This window comes from Mesoplodon densirostris, chromosome X, assembly GCF_025265405.1.
Source record: "Mesoplodon densirostris isolate mMesDen1 chromosome X, mMesDen1 primary haplotype, whole genome shotgun sequence".
Classification (NCBI taxonomy): Eukaryota; Metazoa; Chordata; class Mammalia; order Artiodactyla; family Ziphiidae; genus Mesoplodon; species Mesoplodon densirostris.
This window is the reverse complement of record NC_082681.1, coordinates 81,130,280-81,152,482: the sequence shown is the minus strand read 5'-3', so window position 1 is coordinate 81,152,482 and position 22,203 is coordinate 81,130,280. Positions and strand designations below refer to the sequence as shown.

Here is a 22,203-nt window from a genome sequence, read left to right as displayed (position 1 = left end):
TTTCTTAGCAAACTCAGCCTTTTCCCACTGCCCACAGTTTGGGGAAGTGGCCCCAGACCATAGGCTTTATCTCTGCAGATTTGGGGCAAGGGCACCCTGAAGCCTGGCCTGGCTGGCTGCCAGAACAGGAATGCACCCACTCTACAGCCACGGTCTGGTTTTAGGTGCACAGTCACGTTGAGAGGTGAACTCAGCGCAACTTTCAGATGAAGGGTAAGAGAACATACCAATGGAAATAACCATAAGCATAACAAAAATAACTAAATATGTATGGAGAACCAATAGTTGGACCGATCAAGAAGGAGGGCACTAGAGCCAAAATGCCTGTATTTGAATCCCAGTTGTACCCCCCATTAGCTGTGTGATCTCGGACGAGTTGCTTAACTTCTCTGTGCCTCAGTGTCCTATGTGTAAAATGAAGATACCAATTGTGCCTTCTTGAGAAGATTTGGAAGGAGCAAATGAGTTGACCCTGGTACAGCCTTTAAGCGATGTCCAGCATACAGTGCTCAGTAAATGGTAGCTATTATTGTCATCATCATTACGTGCTGGGCACTGCTATAAAGGTTTGACTTGTATTATGCCAACAATGATCGCTCAGAAGGGAACTGAGGCCCATGTAAGGACATGTCTAGTCCATTTGCTTTTTCTTAGACGCAGACTTTTTTCCCCCCAAACCAAATCCTGTGTGGAAGCTCAATGTATAAAACAGATAAAAAGCAGTATGGCTCTGATTGAAGCAAGGTGGGGTAGGGATGGGAACCTGAGCCTCCAGGCTCAGCCTTCCCTTGTTCTCCCCTCCCCCAACATCCCCATGGTAGGCCTTGAGGCTCCTCCCCAGCCACTGTGAGGCACAATTTGCAAGCCTGCTCACTTAGTCCACCTAACTTTTTATGCTCAGATGAAGATATCATTAGACTTGAAAGGGCAAGTAACATGCCCAAATGTTATACAGCAAGTCAAAGGCAGAAGGGAGCATGGGTGGCACCACCAGGCATGGAGGACAATAACTTGGTCAAAGAGAACAGCCTCCTTGGTTAAACTAGAACATAGAACATCCAGGCTTGGGCGGAGAAGAGCCAGGAAAGGAGGAGTGAGCAGGAGTGGAGGGGACCCTGACCCAGCGGCCCTGCCCCTGGGCCCTGAGTGTGAAGAGCCCCTCTGGACCCTCCTATCAGGCTGGGGCCACCCCAGACTTCAAGACAACAAGACAAGGCCCTGTCCTCATGGAGCCTCTCACTACACAGGGTTTGGGGTTCTGTTTTGACAAGGGACATGGTCCCTGTCCCTGAGCTCTCCAGTCTCGGGGATGCAGCTGATGTGGGGCTAAATCCTGCCATTCAGGCCTTCTGACTGAACACTTGGCGGGAGAGAACATGTTTACAAGGCTCCTTCTCCTTCAGGGTTCCAGGACAGCAGCCTGGCTTCCAATGCATTGTTGTCAAGGAAGTACAGAGGGACAGCCTGGCTCACCATCCCTTTCACTGCTATGGGTGTGGACGCCCCCCTCTGTTCAAGATTCACCACTGTTTATCTAAGAACCTGTGCATGGCCAGCTTTTGTTTTCAGACTTTGGCGTGGGTTACCTGAGGATACCACACAGAGGAGAAATGTTCCTCCTAGAGACCTGTGGGACTTCTCTGGAATCCCTTCTGACCTGATAGTTTGAGCCAGTTAGACCCGTAAGACCTCTGGAAGATGACTGAATCTGCAGGGCAGGGCAAAGCAGGGGCAAATACTGAAGGGCAAAACCTGGGTGCAGGGCCCTGAGTTGCTTGCCCCTCCCTGCACAGGCCTCAGGATCTCCATCTGTATAATGAGGGGGTGGAACAGATGCTCTCTGAGGGCCCATCAACTCCAGGCTGGGCTTCTGTGGAGACCCCAGCCACTTGGGCACTCTGTCACACAGTGGCCTGGAATCCCAAAGGAACACACCAAGTGACAGATGCAGACAAAGTCTGTTCACTGCCATGGCTTGCCAGCCCTTGTGGCAAGTCACACAAGGGTGATGATGCAGGAGGCAGATGACTGACCCAGCCCACCACCGCTGCCAGATTGCAAACTCCTTCTCTGACACAAAAGCTGCTTTTGTTCATGGCCAGGCCAGCTGCTCAAATGGACCGAGACCTGGATCCCTGAGCCGGGCTGCAGAGTCCATGTTCCTGTTGGGTGGTGCTGCACCTTGCCAGATGATGGGGAGAGGAGGAAGCCTTTCTGCAAGTTCCATCAGGGTGAAGGGTGTGTGCTAAGGCCCAGGAGTGGGAGTAGGGGCAGCTGTGGGTGGGTGCTGTACCTACTTCCCAGATAAAGGCAAAAAGAATTAGTAGACATTAAATGGAGCAGCCTGCATGACACAAGGGCAGGAAGGAAGTAGCCAGGCAGGCGAAAAAAGGCTAAGGGGTGAGTTTGCCACTGACAAGTGCATCTTATCAGTGATTTCTCATTTGGGTCACATGACAGTTTCGGGAAGTAGGTGTTACCTTCTCCCTTTAATAGTGAGGAAACTGAGGCCCAGAGAAGTGATATGTGTCTTATAGTAAGTGTCGAAGCTGGAGTTCAAACCCCAGGCTGCTTTGAGAGTTGCAGTTCCTTAAGGGCCCCTTCTCTGGAGCTGATAAAATCTGTAGAACATATACACACTGTTGCTGCCTATCCAGTAACTCTTCTAAGACTTGGCTGCAAGGACCTAGGAATGATCCTTCCCATTTTACTAAGGCCCAGAAAAGGCTAATGATTGGGCCGTAGTCAGACACAGCCAGGTGGAGACGGGAAAGACTGAGGCTCCATACTTCACCTTTCTGCCTTCAGTTGGAAAGCTGCAGAACACTGCTCCAAGCAGCACTCCGCCGCTATTCTCTCTACATCTGGTCACTTTCCACTTAAAAAGTGCTCTCAGATACGTTATCTCGAGGTTTGTGGGGCAGAAAAAATATATATTTCCATTTTCTAGGTGAAGAAACTGAGGTTCAATAACTTGCCAAAGGTTACACAGCTACTGAATGGTAGAACCAGGACTTGAGGCCAGAGTTGTGCCCAAACTGCCCTCTAGTTGTCCACAGAGTGCATTTGACCAGCATGGGAAGGATAGAGCCAATTGGGTGAAGCATAATGTTTGAGACCCAAAGCAGAAAACCCCAACTCCCTGGGGTGACATTTAAACCCTTTGCTCTTTTCCATATGAACCTCTGAATTGCACAGAGTCATGGGGCCCTTGGGAGGGAAACACAGAAGCCAGTGAGGTCAGTTCTCTGGAGCAGACCTCAGAGCTGCCAGCTTTCGTGGCTTGCTAGATGTAGATGCCCCATCAGCCCAAATGGCTTTGTGGTCAGGGTGCCAGGTTTGAGTCAACCACACAAAGGGCAAGAAAGGGTGGACAGGCCTTCTCTCTCTTCCCCTCTCACCAAATGTGGTTGCATTTCATGCTTGGTCCCCGAGCCATCTTGACGTTCCTCTACCCTAGTGATGTTGGGGAAAGAAGACCCCAAATCTTTCTGCCACCATTGAGTTTGAGCAAGGCTGCTTCTGGGTCATTCATTCAGTCCTTGAACAAATATTCCCTAAGTGCCAACTCTGTGCCAAGATCCTTCCTGATCGATGGATATGCCGTAAATAATAAAACACAGTCCCTGGTCTCAGAGGATCCAAACTCTTTTTTTTTTTTCCAAACTCTTATTGGACAGGAAGACATACAGATAACTCAATTCAATATAGAATTATTGCTGATGAAACTGAGCTGAAGGAGCAATTGGAAAGGGAACGGCTTATGCTATTCATAGGAGTGGCTACAAGGATCTGTGGGACTTTGCCAGGTACAGGAGATAGGGCAAATACCTTAATCTCTTTGTATCTCAGTCTCCTCATCTGTAAAATGGGATAATAATAGTACCTAGATGGTTTCTGTGATGAGTCCATGAGTTAAAATGTGCATAGAGCTTAGAATAGTGCCAGGTACGTTGAAAGCACCACGTAAGCGTTTGTGAAATGAGTCAAGGAAATAAGGATAAGCTTTCTTTGTGTGTGTGAGAGAGAAGAGCACATGTAACACATTGGGAGGGTTAATGATGTTTAGTGTGTTCTGGGAAGGCCAGCTGCTTTGACTGGGTGAGCTTGTGTGGAACTATGAATGTCAACCTTAGAAGTGTGAACTTGTCCCTGTGGATGACGGGCAGCCCTTTCTGAAGTTGGATTTTTGCTATGGAGGGTAGCAGAGGGCTCCTGTGTGAAATGCTAGTGCTCTTTCACCAGCCCAACAGGTGCTGGGTCCAAGAGACAGCCACCAGCCAAGAAGCAGTCAGCTGCCACACATGAATGGAGAGCCAGCCCTTTGCACAGCCCAGCTCCTGGCTTAGCATCGATCTAAGGAAGGCTGAGTTGGGGGGAGAGACCCTACATCTTTGCCCTCAAGGAGCTGCTCATCTCATTGGAATAAGGTCTGCTTCTGCTAAGAATCAACTGAATTTTCCTGGTTTGAAGTTGTGGAGATGTGTGGGTGAGAAGCTCTGTTGTGGCTGGAGAGGCAGTATGTATAGTGATTACTAGCCAAAGGTGACAGGCTTGTCTGGGTTTCAAGCCCAGTGGTCACTTCCCAACTGTGCTGCCTTGGGCAAATTACTTAATCTCTCTGTGCTGCAGTTTTCCCGCCAAAAATGAGGGCAAGATAATAACTTGACCTCCTCACAGATCTGTCACAATGATTAAAGCACAATCGTACGTGGAAAGTGCTTAGAACTTTGACTCACATAACAAGTGCCTCATAAATGTTGTTAGCTATTCTCAGTGGCTGAGGGCCTACCATGTATCAGGTGTCTGGCACCCCTGGGGTCAAAGGCAGTGCCCTAGAGGCATATGGATGCACAGGACCAATGGGGCTCATCTTCTTGGAGTGTCAACTTTCCTTAAAGGCTTAAAGGAGAAAAACACCCATTTTTACATGAAAGCAATATGGATGTACACTGGAGTTAACTGGAAAATACAAGTAGATGTTTAAGAGCAGGGATTTTAAAGACATTCCCTGCTTGGAGATAAAGCTTCAGGTTACATCTTCAGCCCCCGGGGTTTCTACACATTCTTCCCCCTAAGCCTTAAGGGTCCTGGGGTACAAAAGTTCCAGCCACACAAACACATGTGAGCTCACGGGACCTTTATGATGCATCATTTTCTGGGGTAAGGAGGATCACTGCATCATATGGGTGAAAACTGAGGTTCGGGGTTCAGATTCTGCCATCGCCACTTATTAGCTGTGCGAACTTAGCAAGTTACATGATCTTTGTCGTCCTCAGTTTCTTCATCTGTAAAATGGGTGTGATGGTGATAATGATGATTACCTGCTTTACCTGGTTGTAGTAAGAATTAAATAGATTAGTATGCAAAAAGCACTTAGAACAACAGCAGGCATATAGTTAGTGCTCAATACACATTAGCTTTTATTAAATCCATTCTCACATTTCCTCCCACAACAACATTGCCAGGTGGGTGCCATCCTGTCCATGTGATGAGGCATGAAGTTGAAGCTGTAAGAGATTAAGTCAGATGCCCCCTCCTCTTTATTAACAGAGGGCATAACTGCAGTGGGGACGAGGTGGGAATAAATGACCTCTGGGGTCCTTCCCAGTTCCCAGGTCCTATCATTCAAGTTAAACTTTGGAGCCTTTTCATATTACTGTTCTGGCTGGAGCCCAAGAAGCGGAATTCAGGAAATAGGGAAGGGACTGGCCAGGGAGGAAGATGCCTCAGCAGGGTAGGAAATGGCTGCTGCCACCGTTCCTTCTAGGCTGCTGCTGCAAGGGGCTGTATCCTGCACTCCCGCCCCACCAGAAAGCAAAAGGGAAACTCCTGTGCTTGGAAGGAGCCGACCAGGGCCTCCGTTTCCTCAGAAGGGAACTTGCCCCCGTGGCAGGCGCTGTGTAGTGGCTGCTGGAAACTCAAAAGTCAAAGGCTTGGCAGCACTAAGTTGGGCACCGAGAGGGTCCTCCTGATGGCTGTTTATCCTGGCTGAGCTAATCCAGAATGGGGACTCCTGATAGGCCAGAGGGTGCTAGGAGAGAGGAATGGGCTCCCCACTGATTTGGGATCATATGAGAGAAAAACAAAAAGAACTCCATGAGACAGAATGGCCTAGTGGAAGGAGTAGACAGGAGATCTGTCTCGATTCTGAAATGAATTCACTGTGGGACCTTGGGCAAGTTCTCTTCCCCATGTGAAGAATACATTCATTCAATAAATATTTTGTAAACACCTACTGTGTACCAGCACTGCCTTGGGAAAGGGCAAATGACATGGAGATCATCAACATGTTAATCTCACATTCCCTTCCAGCTCTGCCACTGAGTCTATAAAAAGTGGGTGCAAATTTCAGACAAATAAGAACAAATCAATTCACAAACCTCTCTTCCTTTTCCCAGGCTGTCCCTCACATATGGGTTTGCTAAGCCCTTGTCTTGTGGCACAAGAGAAGGAGACAGTAGAGGGAGGGGCTGTGAACTTCACCTGCGTATCCCCTTATCCTTATTCTCATATGTCATGGGATTATCATCCTCATGTTGCAGATGAGGAAATTGAGGCTCAGAGAGGAAAATGGCCCAGGTTTGCTGTGGTTAGTGTAGAGCCACTGTTAGACTCTCCACCCCCTTACTACCACCACAAGTGGAATGGAAATGGCCAGTTCTGAGAGCTGGCATCTTACTGCCTTCCCTCCATTGTCAGCAAAGCGGGATAGGACTCCCCACCATTCCCAAGTTAGGTAATGTAAGTTTGCTTGCATAGATGGAGGTTAGGGGTAAGGAAGGGGGTTATGCAATTTCGGGTCCTGGGTCCAGGCTTTTTTTGGTGGTGGATACCCAGTGCTGATCTCTTTGAGAATAAAAGCAAACCTTTCTTTATGGAGACTGTACTCTGTGCCAGGTACCATGATCAGCCCCTTTACATCCTCATCACTGTCCTGCAACAGAGAGATAACTGTCCCCTGCTTAGATGATGGCCAAGTCATTTGTATTCTTGGGCCTCAGTTTGGGGTTTGTAACACAAGAAAGTCTTTAAGGAATGCTTCTGCTCATAAGGTCCAGGATATTCTTGGCACTAGAAGGGTTTCAAGGGGTCCTTGTTGGAACCCAGGGTCCGTTGCTGTTGTCAGACAGACAAAAAACAGGGTTGGGGGGTAATGAGAACTATGGGGTGGAGGAGGCCCAGGAGTGAGTCAGCCGGCCAAGAAGGCAGGAGCCATTGTTTCCTTCTCCATCTGGATGTTGCACAAGGTCTTCCATCATGTCACGTGGTTGGTGAGATGTCGAGTAGAAAGGAGGTGGAGAGGCTGACCTGGTGACTAAAAAGACCCTCACTATCTCGAACTGGGGTGGGAGAAGTGGTATGGGTCGTGAGACACCTCTCAAATAGGGGTCCCGGGTGGAGAAGGCCGGAGGGGCACTCCAACCCCAGAGAGGAGGCCCGATGGCAATGGGGAGGCCGAGTAGTGGAGCTAAATGACTTGAGGCTGGTGTAGGACAGAGAAGGGGGAGTTTCTGCTCAAGGTGGGGGCGGGGAACTTTCTAGTCGCCCCTGGGGGGCGGGGCTAGCTCGGCCCCTCCCTCCCTTCCTCGGCACTGCCCGGCGGAGGGCTCAGTCCTGGGGCCTCCACCCGAGGCGCCGGAGCCGCCGCGGACTCATGGCCCAGGCGCGGGGCTGGGGACAGGCCTTGCGGCTCCCGAAGCTCCGGACGTGGATGCCGCGGGGTGTGAGGGACACCCGCTGGGACCCGCCGAGCTGGAAACCAGGTGATCAGAGCCGGGCGGACCCTGCGGGAGGTCGGGGCTCGGCTGCACTGAGCCCGGAGTCCCCGTGCTGCCACCCGCCGGCTCCGCACTCCCGGCCCCCTCGCCGCCTCGTCTGTTGTTCCAGTCCTGTTTTCATGGATTTCATCTGTCCATTTGTCTAAACCCCGCCCCTGGCTGGCAGCCCCCTTTTTCAGACGTCCCACCCCCGCAGCCTGCTTGCTTCTAATTCTTAGCCAGCTCTCTCAGTCCCTGGGTGCACCATCCTTTGATCCCTATGGTCTGACTGGCTTCGTCCGTACCCACCTCTCTCCCTGTGTGGGCATCCTCCTCTCAGAAAGAACAAAAGCAGGCTACCGTGGTTATTAACACATAGTAGGCAGTTTTAATACACAGTATGTTCCTGGCCCCTTATTCCTCCAGCACTTTCTTTGTCGCTGCCTCTGGCGTGGCGCCTGCACCCTCCTCTATGCTTTCCTGTTCCACTATATGTCTGACCCTCGGTCTGTATTTTTACCTCTTCGTTCGAATATCTGTCCATCCTTCTATCCCACGTTTTGTCTCCGTGTCTTACTACCTAGCCGGTAGCTCCCTACACTCCCCGTCACCCCAAGGGCCCCTTCCTGCCCCACTTTGTCCCCTAGTTGTGTGACACAGCCCAGCCACCCTGGCAGCACATTTTTAGTCAGCTGGTAAAGCCTAAGAGCTCCATCCCAGGGCCTGTTAACACTCCAACAGGCCTCCAAGAGTGCCTGGCACTTTGTCTTTTTTTTTAATGGAAAAAAATATATGTTTCTTTGAGCACGGAAAAAAAAAAAAAACCTCCCAGGCTCTGCCTGTCCCTTTTCCCTGGTAATTTTCCCCTTGCTCCCACTCAAAAGGCATATAGGGAATAGCAAACCAGGTTTAGATTTGTCCTGGAACTTGAATGCATTGAAGGATGGGGGCTGTGGAGATCCTCAGATCATACCCTCTGATTGTATATATGTGGACACTGAAGCCCAGAGAGGGCAAGACTCTCAGTCCAGTCACACAGCGTCTCTGTGGTAGAAGCAGGGTAGAAGCCAGAGGTGCAGTGTCCTGGCCCCTGATCCAGGAGCCTTCGTGAGAGTGGGACCCAGAAGCTGCTTTCCTGGTGTTTCTTGGGGATCAGTTGATCCAGAGACATCAGATATGCAACCTGGGAGCCTTACTGTCCTCTCCTGTCTCCTTTTCCTCTGGGACCTAACCTGGCTGCCCACCTGCCTGGGTTGCGCATTCTCCATCCGGGGCTGCTATTGCCTCCTGCACTGGCATGGGAGTTCCAGGAAGGTAAGGACCCTTGTTGGGCCTATCTACCCTGTTCCCCACGCAAGCCCCTGTCCAAGGATGTCCTTGTTGACTGACAGGTTGATGTGTACGCGTAGGGGAGCCCTGGTGCTGGCTCAGGGTCAGATCAGAACTTTTATTTGTGTGTGTGTGTGTGTGTGTGTGTGTGTGTGTGTGTGTGTGTAGGGATATTGAGGACGGGGAGAGCTGTGCTTGCCTAAGGGCCCACTGAGATGAGACAGGGACTCCAAGGCCAGGGAGAACCCACACCCTTTGCTGAGTGGCCCTGGAACCACATCACACATCCCATGCCCTCTCTGATGTCATCCTGGGGCCTCTAAGGGCTATCCTTCAGGGGAAGGAGGCAGGGTGGATGGGTGGCCAGGGGACAGGCACTGTCTGTCTGAACTGAGATTGCCAAACCCCAGAGACCCACAATCACAGGGTTGGTCTGGGCCAGGCTGTGGGCAGAACCTGTAAAAGCTACTCTCCGCCCCCATCCTCCCCCTCCCCCCAGCAGCCCTCCAACTTTGTGGGCTGCAGCATGAGGTCAGGCTGTGGTGGGCTGGTGGTGGAGCCTGTGGGTGGGAAGGAAGAGCCCCCTCTTTCCTCCTCCTTCATCTCCTCCTCACCTTCCCAGAGTTTGTCTTGGGAGCTGCTTCCTGGGAGGGACATGTGGAAGGGTCCCAGGCAAGGGGGCAGGATCCTGAGCTCTGTTCAGGGGCTCTGGGTGTCCACTGCTGCCGGGTGAGCTGAGAACAGCACTGGAGGCAGAGGTCGGGTCTCCAGCCATCTGGACCAGCTTGGCCTCAGCCCCCTCGCTTTCTCTGCATCTCACCCCAGCCCTACCCCTTCCTTTACCGCACTTTCTTCTGCGCTTTCTCACCTGGCTGTCTGCTAACCCCCATCCTCAGAGGACCCTCACACCCCACCACCCTTCCTTTGCAGAAGCCCCATGCATGTAGGGTTTCTGGGAGCCCCACCCCTTGGGGACACACAGAGAAGCTCACAGGAGCAGAGAATAATCTGGAAAGAAGGGACCGTAGAAACCCGGACCCAGCCCTGTTTTTCCAGATGAGGAAACTGAGCCTAGACAGAAAGGAGCAAGTTGAGGGCTGAAACTAGATCACGCAGAGGGAGCTGTTGGGGAGGTTAGGGGGACTTTCCTCTGACCTCAGCTGCTTGTATGTGTGCATGGGGAGGGTGCGAGGCAAGGTGAGGGGCTCGAGCTGGAAGTGGGCTTGCCTTTGCTCATTTCCCTTCAGCACACTGTGACCTTCCTCTGAAGGACAGGAATGGCGTGGGGTGTGGGGGCTGGGGGTGGATATCCTGCTCCGGGTGTCCGTGCCCAGTGTGACCCCACCTATTTCGTTTGGCCCAAGGCAGGCCAACTTCCCCAAGGGAATGGGGTGGGGGGTGGGGAGAGTACTGTGGGGTGGTGCACCATCTGCTTGCAGCAGAAAACCTCTAGCTCCTTTGAGATAGGCCAGTCAAGCCAGGCAGGGGTCTTATCCTGGGTGTGAAAGGGGCCCATCGCTGGGTGTGTTGTGTGGATGCTGCAGGATGCCATCAAGCTGACACTGTACCTGGTGTTTGTTAGGAACAGGGAGAAAGGCTCTTGGATGTCTGAGGAAGAGCCCCGGACAGGGACTGTGTAGGCCTGGGTTTTCTGCCTCCAGCTGCCTAGTCCAAATGTCCGGAGGCAGTCATGAGCTGCCCCAACACTCTCCTCCTGATGGCTGCAGAAGGCAGGTGGGAGGGAATGATTGCCTCTATGTCCTAGCTCAAGGAGGGAGAGCCCAGAAAGGGCAAAAGTGACCCTTGAAACTCCCCTGGCCTGTGCCTGGCTTGGCCAGTGCTCCAGCTCCCCTCACAACCAGCCCAGGGCTCCCAGCCCAACACAGAGCTCCCCGCTGCAGAGTGCTCTGGGGTGTGGGGTGAGCACAGCCATGGCAGTCCCCTGGGTTGTGAGCTGACAGGGGGTCTTTGTGCTCCTCCCAGGACATAGCTCTCTGTCCCCCACCCCCACTTGGCAGTGCTCAGTGAGGTGTCTGTGTGCCCCTTACCTTTGCAAGCCCCTCCCACCACTACATTTTCCCCTCCCCACATCTGGCCCTACTCCAGCTGCCCCCTTAGTGCACACCCCCCTGACGTGGCCACAGCTCCTCAGGAATTTTTTTTTTTACAACCTGTCACAATCCCACGTTGTGGCAGCCTGATCAATAGCCCCTTTTCATGAGGCTGGGTGGGGGCCCTAAACCACCAGGGAGCGGTCCTTTACCCTCCCAGGCCTGATGGGTGGGCTTTCCATGAGGTCTGCAGGAATATGTGTGCAAGTGTGAGTGCGTGTGTCAGGGCACCCATGGTCTTGTGCTGGGCAGGGCTCGTCAGAGTGTAATTGATTTTCCCCTCGCAGCTCCTACTCCTCTTTTTTTCTTCCCAGCTGAGTTCCCTGGAATTATTTGCTGCTGCTCCCTTAGCTGCATGGAAAAGAGTGGTGGAAGAGTCTGTTGGGTTCCTACCTGATGTTACCCTGGGCCATTCTGGAGTGGGGCTATGGGTCTACCTGCAACAGCCTGAGGAGCCCCCATCCTGGGCAGGGAGGGGTGTAGGGACTGTTTTAAGTCCTCAGATAGGTGCTTATTGGGATACAAGTGTCTCAGAGTGAGGCTCAGGGTAAGGACATACAGAGTTTCGCTCTGCCACTGCCTAGAAGGAAGGAGCTGAGTTGCCCTGGCAAAAAGCTTAGCTCTGCAACACCTTCAGTGCCATCCTGTCACCTGTCACCCTTTACAGTACAGCCTCACATCCATTGTCTCAACTGTGCCCACTAGGGATTGTACTCTCCCCTCATTTTGCAGATGAAGAAACTGATGGTTGGAGTGGCACAATGACTTTCCCTTGGTGAGACAGCCAGAAAGCTGTGGAACTGGGACTAGCACCAAACTCTCCTACTTCCTGATCCAGGGCTCACTCTACCATTGCTCAGTGCCTCTGTCAGCATACCTAACACTTAGAAGCACTGTCTAGGTGCCAGCCACCGTTCTAAGTGTCACTTAGTCCAGTGGATCTGCTTAGCAGCAGAATAAGGTCAGGACTATTATGATCGTCCACACTTTACAGATGAGGAGACTGAGGCACAGAAAGTTGGAAAGTAATTTGCCCAAGGTCACACAGCTAGTAAATAGCAGAGTTGCACTTTGCACCCAGGTTGTCTGGCTCCAGAATCCATTGTACTGCCTTTTGTATGACACAGCTGGGCTGTGGTAGTGGTAGAATGAGGGAAGCGCCCGTGCCTCAGGCATCGAAACACACGCATTCACCCTGAGGCTTTTCCACCTGCCCTCAGCCTACCCCCATGAAGACTACATTTCTCTGCCTGATGGTTGAGCTGACATCCAGGGCAGCAGCAGCACTATAGGACACACAGGAAATAGGGGGGTTTATGGAAAAAGGGATGGCAAAGACCTGGAGGCTCCAGTTATCTCTAGAGTCATTCAAGATGCAGCCCAGAAAGGAACCTGTGAAAAGGTACCATGTTCTCATCTTCCAGGCACCATTACCGAATATCTGTTCTATGCAAGACTCTGGCTCAGGTTGGGGGTGGGGGGCTTGGGGAACAAGGGCTGCTGGTGGTTGAAGGAGATCAACTATCTTTGTTTTTCTGACTAGGCTGAGCTCTCCTTGCTTTTCTGAAGCTCATGGGATACGGGAAAGATCAAAAAACACCCAGAGAAATAGCCTAGACATTGCTTGGGCCATTTCAGAATGTCACAATGTGCATGGCAAATATTAGGATTGTAGCTTTCGCTGACTACTGTGTTCACTCATTACCAGATTTTTTTTTTTTTTTTTTTTTTTTTTTTTTTTTTTGCCGTACGCGGGCCTCTCACTGTTGTGGCCTCTCCCGTTGCGGAGCACAGGCTCCGGACGCGCAGGCCCAGCGGCCATGGCTCACGGGCCCAGCCGCTCTGCGGCATGTGGGATCTTCCCGGACCGGGGCACGAACCCGTGTCCCCTGCATCGGCAGGCGGACTCTCAACCACTGCGCCAACAGGGAAGCCCCAGATGTTTTTATTGAGTGCCTAGTCTATGCCAGGCACTGTGAAGCTCTTGTTCTCATTATTTATAGCAATTGCTCCTTTTGTAGTTTTTGTACTCTTTGTAGTTTTTGTACTTCCTGTAGTTTTCCCTGTTGCAGTTTTCGGGTTTGATTGCCTTTTTTTTTTTTTTTTTAAAGAATTGGGTATCTCAGAACCCATCGTATCTGATTCAGTTAAATGTATATACCAAAAGATAAATTGGGTTTTTTGCTCATCATTCGTTTGATTGTATTTATTCGTGGCTGTCCCTTGAGTATCTTTCAACATTCATTCACCCATTAGCAAACATTATTGGGAAGCTACTGTAGGCACTCTGCGTGGTGTCATGCGGTGGATGGAATCTGCTCTGACATGGTTTCCTGCCCTTAGGGAAGCTCTAGGATCATTGCAGGACCCACACTCTTATATTCTTCTAGCCTTTTCCAGAAGCAAGATAAGTTTGGCTCCAACTCAGGGCCTTAGGGATACTTACAAATATAGCAACCCAGTCTCAGGAAGGTCATCTTGAGTGACCCATCATAAAGGTTTCTTCCCACCCATCATAAAAGTTTCTGACTCTGGGTAGGATTTTGTTTCCAGGAGTGAGTTCTGGCATACAGGCCTCGTCCACATCCAAGACCCAAGGGGACATGGCTCATCTGGAGCAAAGTGCCAGCTGTGTGCGGTTATGCCATTGAGAGGAAAAGAGGTGTATACACAGGAGGTAGCCTTGCTTCACCATTTCTCCTCTGATTCTCCTCTGATTCAGGGCTGGCAGGGAAGGAAGGTGGAAGAATTCCAATTTGGCCTAATGTACTGAAGGCCAGACAAGAGGGGTCACCTGGGGCTAGGTCTGGCTCTGCCATTGCCTCGGACGACCTTAAGAAAGTTGCAGTCCTAAGAAACATTAATTTTTGCTCTCCTCAGTGTTGGGTATTCTAGGCAACAAGTTGGATGCGGTCCCTGCTTTCTAGGAATCTCAGCTTCATTTCTCCCATCTGTTAGAAAACTGGTGTGCCTGTATTGTTACTGCCATGGATTTGCTGGGAAAAGTTGAGTGAGTCATCTCTTCTTAGTTTCTGCATTTGTAAATGTGGAGGATGGTGATTGGATGGCATGGGGTCTTGGGTATTTCCATCCCTGGCTAATAGGAGTCCCCAAGTCAACAATGAAATCAAAGTGTGAACTTGTGTTGGACCCTTGTGAGGAAAGGCAAGAGAGAAATCAAATCTTAACACTCGGTTTCATACTGAATTTAAACAGGCTTTCTGGTGATACTTGCTGTCACAACTCTTGGGAGCCCTCTCCTACTATGATTAATGCAAATGCCCCAAGTTTTCCGTGCATTTCTCTGCAGAGGTAGAGTCTGGACACGGGGCAGAGAGTGGGGGAGTTGCAGAATGCTGAGGCCTGAACAAGGTGGGAATGGCAACTTCCTTCTCAAATATCTAATGTTCTCTTGGTTGCCCCAACTAATCGGAGACCTCACCAAAGTTGTGTCTTCTGAACTCCCTGTAAATTATCCTCAGCAAGCCACTGAACCTTCCCGTGCACATGGCGTAAGTATTTAAATTCCCCTCCACGGTGCCAGTCACTTACAGAGCTCAATAGATATTAGTCTGCGTGCCCGGCCACCCGGTTCCTTCACCCTTAGTTGCTGGCCCTGGGCTTGTGCCTTGTCCCAGCCCCCCCCCACCCCCCCGCATTGGTGTGACCGGAGGAAGTGGCAGCAGCGCGGGGATTGGAAGAACTCGAAGGCAGAGCCCCGCCCACCACAATTTGGGCCGCTTTCTGGGGAGTTCGGTGGGCCGGACTGCGCCCTCATTGGTCGAAGGTCCTGTAGGTGGGCGGGGCGTCCCCGTCCCCGCCACCCGACTCGCCGCTGGTCCCTCCCCACCTGCGCAGAGAGTGGCCGCGGGTTGACAACAGCTAAGCAGCCGGCAGCTGCTCCTCTGGCTGGCACCGTTACCCCCGCCCAACCCCAGGCTCCGCGCGTGCCTCCCGCCCGCTGGCAGCTGCGTCGGGGTCTCGAACCCAAAGCGACGGACGCGGCCTCCAGGTGGGAGTTGGGGCGACGGCCGGGGGAGGTCGGGGCCAGCGGGGGGCCGGGGCTCCCTCGCCTCTCCTCGCCTCGCCTCTCCGGCGCGCTCCGGCCCCCGCTCTTGGCGGTTCGGCTGCGCGGCGTCCACGGGAGACGCGGAGGGAGCGAGCCGAGCCATTTGCGTCCCCAGGATTTGAGGCCGGTGTCGCCGAAATTGGGAGACCCCCAGAGCCCGCCAGCCGCGCTTCTCCCTAGGAAGCCTCGGGAGTGGGGTGGTGGAAGGCGGCTGTCCGCCCATTACCCCCGGGCCTGACTGGAGCCCGGAGCCGTAGTTCAGGGGCTTCGGAGACAGGCTGGAACTGGGCGGCGTGGCGGGGCTTGGGCTTTGCGGTCGGGTCACGCCGCTTTTCCTCTCCTCTCCTCCTTCCTCTGCTTTGAGCGCACTTCCAGGAAGCCCCTGGGTGAGCGGCATGGGCTTTCCCCTCGGCCACTGCCTTCCTTCTGAGAAACGCCCGCACTTTCCTGGTATTGAGGTGACAGCGGGGATCAAGCGCAAACCTTTGGATAAGTCGCTTCTTCCAGGGCTCAGTTTCCCCATGAAGTCCAAAGTGGGTTTCGATTAGAGAACCTCTGAGCAAAGGCCTTTTAGTGGGAGTTTTTGGGATTTCCCAATTAGATAGTCTGAGGTTCTCTCCTCCATTTCTCTTCTCCCAGACTCTTTAAAGTACTGAGTTACGACTCAGGGAACCAAGGCTCAGCCACTAATTCATGTGACCTTAGGCGAGTCATGCTACTTCTGTGGGCCACAGTGTTTTCAACTGCACCTTGGGTGGTGGGCTGGATTTCGGTATCTAAAGGGCCAGTCTCTTCCACCCTGACATCTGGTGACTTGTCCAGGCTCTTAAACTGGCAGGTAAAGGGTTGTTTCTGAGATGCTTGGGGCGACAGGAGCTTTGCAGATGGAGAGCCTTGTGGTGATTATGCAGCTAAGCCAGCTGGAAAACTAGTGGTGTTGGGGAGGGCAAGCAGGACAGCAGCCGGACTGGTGGGGAGTGGTGGGGCCAATACAGAGCCCTGGGCCCCAGAGGTTGGGCTGGAGGGCCTTGGCTTGTCTCCATCTCACTCAGAGCACCCACGTCTGCCGACCCCGAAGGAGACGGTGATGAATCACACCCAGGGCTATTTTCAAAGCCTGACTCCTACTGTGGACCTGTTCCCGCCCCCACTCTAGGGGTTGATGTCCCCACCCACCGTCTGTCTTACTGCTCTCTGAATTTTCCCTTCACTTTCATCCTCCTGGCGTAGAAGAGAGACAGTTCTTGTCGGGGGAATGAGAGGGCAGGCAGCCCAAGGGCGTAGAGAAGGTGGTGACTGCAGGTGGTTTCTGAGTGGTTGATGGAGTGAACCGAAAGAATGTGATGGGAATGATGGTTTTAGGGGTGGGGGATTCTTTCACCCTAAAGCTACAGCTACCATATCGCTGGACATTCTGGGCTGGTCCTCATTTCCAGGATTTGGCCTTTGTCCAACTATGTTCTGGATTTGGGATTTGGAATTTCTACTCCCTGGACCTCTGTAGTTAGAAAACACCACATGGATAGAGTCTGGTTTCCCCTATTTGCTTGCCTTTTCTCCACTCCATGAGCAGTTCTTGGAGAAGTATGCTAAACCTCTCTGTGCATCTGCAGCTCCTCTCCCTGAGCTGGAGAGGAGAGGGAGATGATATCTGGAGGTGTTTAGGGCAAGAAGAGGCTGAAGTTGCACTAAAGGGCTGTGTACCCTGTGTGAGTCCTGGTTGGGGGGGGGCAGGTGGCATGAGTCTTGTGGGGAAGACAGAAGACAACACTTCCTGAGTTTGAACAGAGGAGTGAAGGAAGTGGAACAGAGAAGTCCAAACTTTGACACTCTCTCTGTCTTCTTGAGGTTTAAAAATTCCATTCTTAGGGCTATAGATTGGAGAGGGAGGAGAGGACCCCTGGAGCCGGGTATAGGGATAACAGCAGCGACACAAAAGCGAGAACGTCCGGAAGGGAGGAGAGGATGGAGTCTCTAATGTGGCTGCTGGGGCAGCGGTCAGTGCTTTTCTGCCCGGAGACTTCTGGAGCTCCCTGTTCCAGCCTTGGAAAGTTCAGGTTCAACAGATGACAGGTTTAACAAAGGCAGGCTGTGCCTCCACCTTCTTGGGGAAGGTGGGGCGTGGGGTCTCTCACTGGAAGAAGGAGTTGCCTCTGGCTTGAATAGGATAAGGAGAATGTTTTTCTTGGACTCCCAGTTTGGTAAGATCGAGTGTCATGGCCCTGGGCCTTTGGGAGGCTGTTCTCAGATAAAGTAAATATAGGGGATCGGAAAGATGCAAGGGCTCTAGGATGGGATGTGTGAACTCCCCCACCCTGCAACCCTAAACAGAGGAGTTGAGCACAGGGCTGGAAACACAGTTATTGGTGTCAAGGGTTTATTACAGCTTTGTTCATCTGTGGCCCGGGGCCTTGGTTTATGTGTGTATTAAGGGGGAGCGGGTGCTAGTAAATTTGAATCAGTGGGCAAGAGGCACCAGTCTGGGCCCTTGTCACCAGTCTGAAGTGCTGCGTTTGTGTGTTGAGTCTCCTCTTGCCCAGACTGCCACCTTGGGACCTTGCATGCCCACTGTTGCTGTTCCCATTTACCTGCAACCTCTCAGGGACTGCAGAACTGGAGGTTAAGTTCCTCAGGCGTCCAGCATGGTGCGAGGCCAAGAACTGGGGACTGGGAGCAGGACTCATGGAGGCTTAAATCCAGGCTCTGCTGCTCCACTCGGTCTCTCAGACTCTTAGTTTTTCCCCGTTTTTTCCACTTTACTGGGTTAAACAAGAGGATCCATGGCTAAGTGCTTGGTGAACTACCAAGTGCTATATAAATTATTGGTCATTAAGTTCTTGGTACTAGGTCTTGTGGAGGACACAAAGTGTAACCCCCAACTTCAGGGAACCTACCATCTAGTAGATGGGGGTTAGTGGCCTGAATGGTACACGACACACTAAGTCTTTACCTTGGTGAGGGCTTTAAAAAATAATTATGAAGAATTTCGAACATACATAAAAGTAGAGATGATTAATGTAATAAGGTCCCATGTGCTCGTCACCCAACTTCAACAGCCGTTAGCCCATGGCCAATCCTTCCCTGTATATGCCTCCATCTACTTCATTCTCTCTCTTGTTATTTTGACATGAATCCCAGACACCTTTTGATTTATCTATAAATAATCATATATATCTGTATATATATATATACATATATATATATATATATATACATATATATATATATGAGTGATAGGGACTTAAATGATAGACACTGCACCACTATCACACTTTAAAACAGTCCCTTAATATCATCAAATATCCTAACAGTGTTCATATTTCCAGTTGTTGAGGAGGATATTTTGCCCTGGGAGGCCTGACCAGGGAGCAGTGGCTTTTGACTGAGGGGAAGGTGACTGACAGAGGCAGTGACATTTGAGCTGAACCTTGAAAGAGAGGCCCAGGAAAGGTCTGAGCTGGAGGGATTATGGAGCCCTATCCCCTTGTTTTACAGTGCCTGCTGCCATCTCTGAAGCTCTGGCTCTGGGGCTCGGGCTCCCAAGGCTGACCTGTGGAGGCTTCTTGTGGAAAGTACTTTGTGTGCTTTGGTTCTCTAGTGGTAAATGAGAGTTCTGACTCTCTTTCTGGCCTCCCCAGTTCCAGGGCCACCCAGGATCTTGAGGTCGGCAGGCCTGGGAGAATTCCTGGGAGGCTGCTTGCCTCCTGGCCCCTCCCCTGCCCCTGGCCCCTGAGGCCAGTTCCATTTCAGAGCAAAACAGGATGCATTCAGGATGAGCGTCTTTCCCAGCTTGTCATCTAATCACCATGACCCAGCTTGGAGCTTCCTCTCTCATTCATGATAAAAACCCTCACTGTCTCGCTTTTCCCTCCCACTGCAGTAAGGGTGTGCTGACTTCCTCCACATCCGGGCCAGCCTTCCTCCACCCCTCCACCCCTGTGTGGAGCTGAGAGAGCGCTTCCCTCATCCAGGCCTCGCTGACCCAGAGCCTCCTGCTCTTGGGCTGTCCTTGGGAAAGGAGTGGCTCCTTTCCAACAAGCCTGGGGTCCTGCCACTGCTTGGTTAATGATTGAGCCACATAATAACCACTTTGGAAAGTCACCTCTAGGGATGGCCATTAACTAACTCTTTGTCCACCCCAGGCCTTAAAGGGACCCCATTTCTGAGCCCTTACCTTCCCCCAAGGGGACATTAATGAACATTCAGTCATGGGAACTTCTGGGGCCAATTAAACTTCTGCTCCTCTGTTTTCACTTGGGCAAACAGAAGTAGTCATTCACATTGCTTGAAGGACACATATGCAACTTGGGTGGTATTATAGAGAGGGGCAGGGAGTTGAGTTAATAGGCATTCAGATGGACAGTGGGGTAGGAGTTTTGGGGTTTTTTTTTAGGCATCAGAGTCATAAGGGGGTTGGGGTGTTTCCAGGAGCAGCTGACTCCCTGATCTCAATCTGAAAGTCTAAAAGAGCAAGAAATGCCCACCCAAAGGGTTTGCCATTACTGGGGGTGGGGTGGAGCTGTGTGTGTTTGCTTTCAGTCCGCTGTAGGTCCCTTCACACCAGGTTGGGACATGAGGCCTGAGACCTCCATAGTGGAGGAGGAGACCTTCCTCAGAGAACCTGTATCTTGACAAGCAGTGGGAGTTGGGAATGGTCAAGCTAGGACCCAGGTCCAATTCAGAAAGCTCTAGACCACAAGAAGCTTTCTGCAGTTTCAGTGAGACGAGAAGGAACCAACATTTAGTGAACCCTGTGGGCCTACGATAGGGTCAGGAAACCTGGCTTCTGGTTGTGTCTCTCTACGGCACCTCTCCATGAGTGACTTCAGAGAGGACATTTGCCTTCTCTGGACCTAGATCTTTAAAATGCAGGGCCCATGGCATGGACTCAGTGGTCTCCCAGGCTTCCTTTGGGCCATGAGCGTATGCGTTTCCAGTCAAGAGCATTTTCTTATCCACAAGGCAAAGGTGAGCCGGCTTCAAATTCTGCCAGGGCCAATCACTAAATACTCTTAGCCAGCTGGTCAATTAGGGCTGGCCGGGCCTTGAACTGCCAGAGCTTGGGTTGTCCTTGAGCGTGGGCTTTTGTGCAGTTTGCTCTCTCACCCCTCCTCATGTTTCCATCTGTCTCAGGTGGCCACCCTCTGACCCATTCAGCCACAAGTTAATGAGTGACCTGCTCCCCCTGTGTAGTACCAGCCCAAGGTGCTCCTGAGATCCCAGGTCTCTGTGGGAATCAGCCGAGGGCCTAGGCAGCTCCAGTCACCTTTATGCTTCTCCCACAATACCCCAGAGGTAGGAAGCAGACAGAGCTTGGGGAAGAAGAACCTTTAGAGGGCAGTGGGTCTGACTCTCTTTCTGAAGCTCGGGTCTTCCCCCTCCAAGTACTTGTGCAGCTCCTGTCACCCATCTTCAATAACTGGGAGTGCAACGTTTCAAGGTGGTTGCTTACATCCATGTAATCTCCAAAAGGTTTTTCTGATGTTGAGCTGACCTCTGTCTCCCTATGGCTTTTACCCCTGAGTCCCAGCTCTGCCCCCTGGGACCACTTAGACCCTATCTGTTCTCTCTGATCTGTAGATGTCTGAGGACAGAGCCCAAGTCCCCCTGTGTTTTCCCCAGGCCAAACAGCCTCAGCTCCTCCAAGTGCCCCTCAGGGGACCTGGGACCAGTCCCCCTCCCAGCCTCATTACTGTCCTTTGCACATGCTACCCTTTGTGGCTCTGGGGCACGAAATGGGGCTCTGGAAGTCCCTCACTCTCCTCTGTTTTTCTGTAGCCTGAACTTTTCCAGAAGACTTCTCCATTAACTTTTCCTGGTTGACTCCAGAATCTCAGGTAGATTCTGAACCCCAGGAGTCCAGGGTCCAAACACCTTATACGGTTCTCTCTGATTTGTTTGTCATTCCGGTCCAGCCAGCTCCGATGACTGTGGTGCCCTGGGAGGGTAGGGCCTTCTTCTCAGCGCTCCCACTGCGGAGGGCAAGCCTGAGGGGAGGAGGTGCTCACTGGGATGGGCTGACTGCATTGTACTGTGTGGGGGGTGCCCCTATAGCCCGCTTTCCTGTGACTTGCTTTTGCCTCTTGAACTGGTCGGGGGGTGGAGGAAGGGGATATTTTAAGGAGCGTCGAAGCTGGAAATGAGTCCGAGCCATGCCCACAGTGGGGCCTAGAAGGGTGAATCAGACGGGGAGAAACACCAACTCAGCCACGCCTCTAGCAGTTGATGATGATGACATTGACGTGTCCTCCCATTTCTTTAAAGTTTCCAAGGCACTTTCACTTCCACGATCCCATTCTGTTCTCAGAGGAGCCCAGTCAGATAGACAGTGTGATCCCCCCAGTGCGATCCTGGCTGATCCCCACCTGAGGCCCAGAGAGAGGAAGGGCACAGTCTCCAGGGAGGGAGGATTTGGAACCCAGGTCTCTGACGCTCAGCCCTCCCTGTTTCCCCCAAACCACACTCGGCAGCTAGGGCAGCTGGGGCTGACTTGGCAGCTTCCCCACCACAGAGGAGCCTCTGCCCAAGCTGCAACTCTGTTCCCATGGTAGAGGGAGTGACCTCCAGGGGAGGGGCCCGAGGATTTCCTGTCCTTTATCTGGGCTGGCCAAAGGCATGCCTGTCTGAGGTGTGAGATGATAGGCACTTGCAGCCAGCTTTTCTGCTCCAGGCTGAAGTCAAGTCAGGAGGGACAGGGGCAGCGAGCTTGGGAAGCCCCAAACATCTGGTCTGAGCCGCCCTCACCTGAGTAGGGCTTTCTAAATGGGAACAACAAAGAGGGGCACGTGGGAAAGCGGCCAGAGTGGAGCCAAAGCAAAACACCCCCCGAAGGGTACACACGGAGCCTGGGGCGGGAGAGTGTCATGGTGAAGAGTGGGGACTCTGGTATAATGCAGCACTGGGTGACTTTGGGCGAATTACGTAATCTCTGTGA

General features: G+C 52.1%; 1 protein-coding gene across 3 annotated transcripts in view; it reads left to right on the top strand.

The window, feature by feature from the left end:
- STARD8 (StAR related lipid transfer domain containing 8) overlaps positions 1-22,203 on the top strand; it is a 71,620-nt gene that overhangs the window by 24,504 nt on the left and 24,913 nt on the right. The window contains exon 1 of one of the 3 annotated variants that reach the window (XM_060087217.1): positions 15,085-15,212. The exons of the other annotated variants lie outside the window; for them this stretch is intronic. The gene's annotated coding sequence lies outside the window, so the exon portion shown is untranslated. Of the gene's footprint in view, positions 1-15,084; positions 15,213-22,203 lie in introns of those variants that run through there. 3 annotated transcript variants of the gene reach the window in all.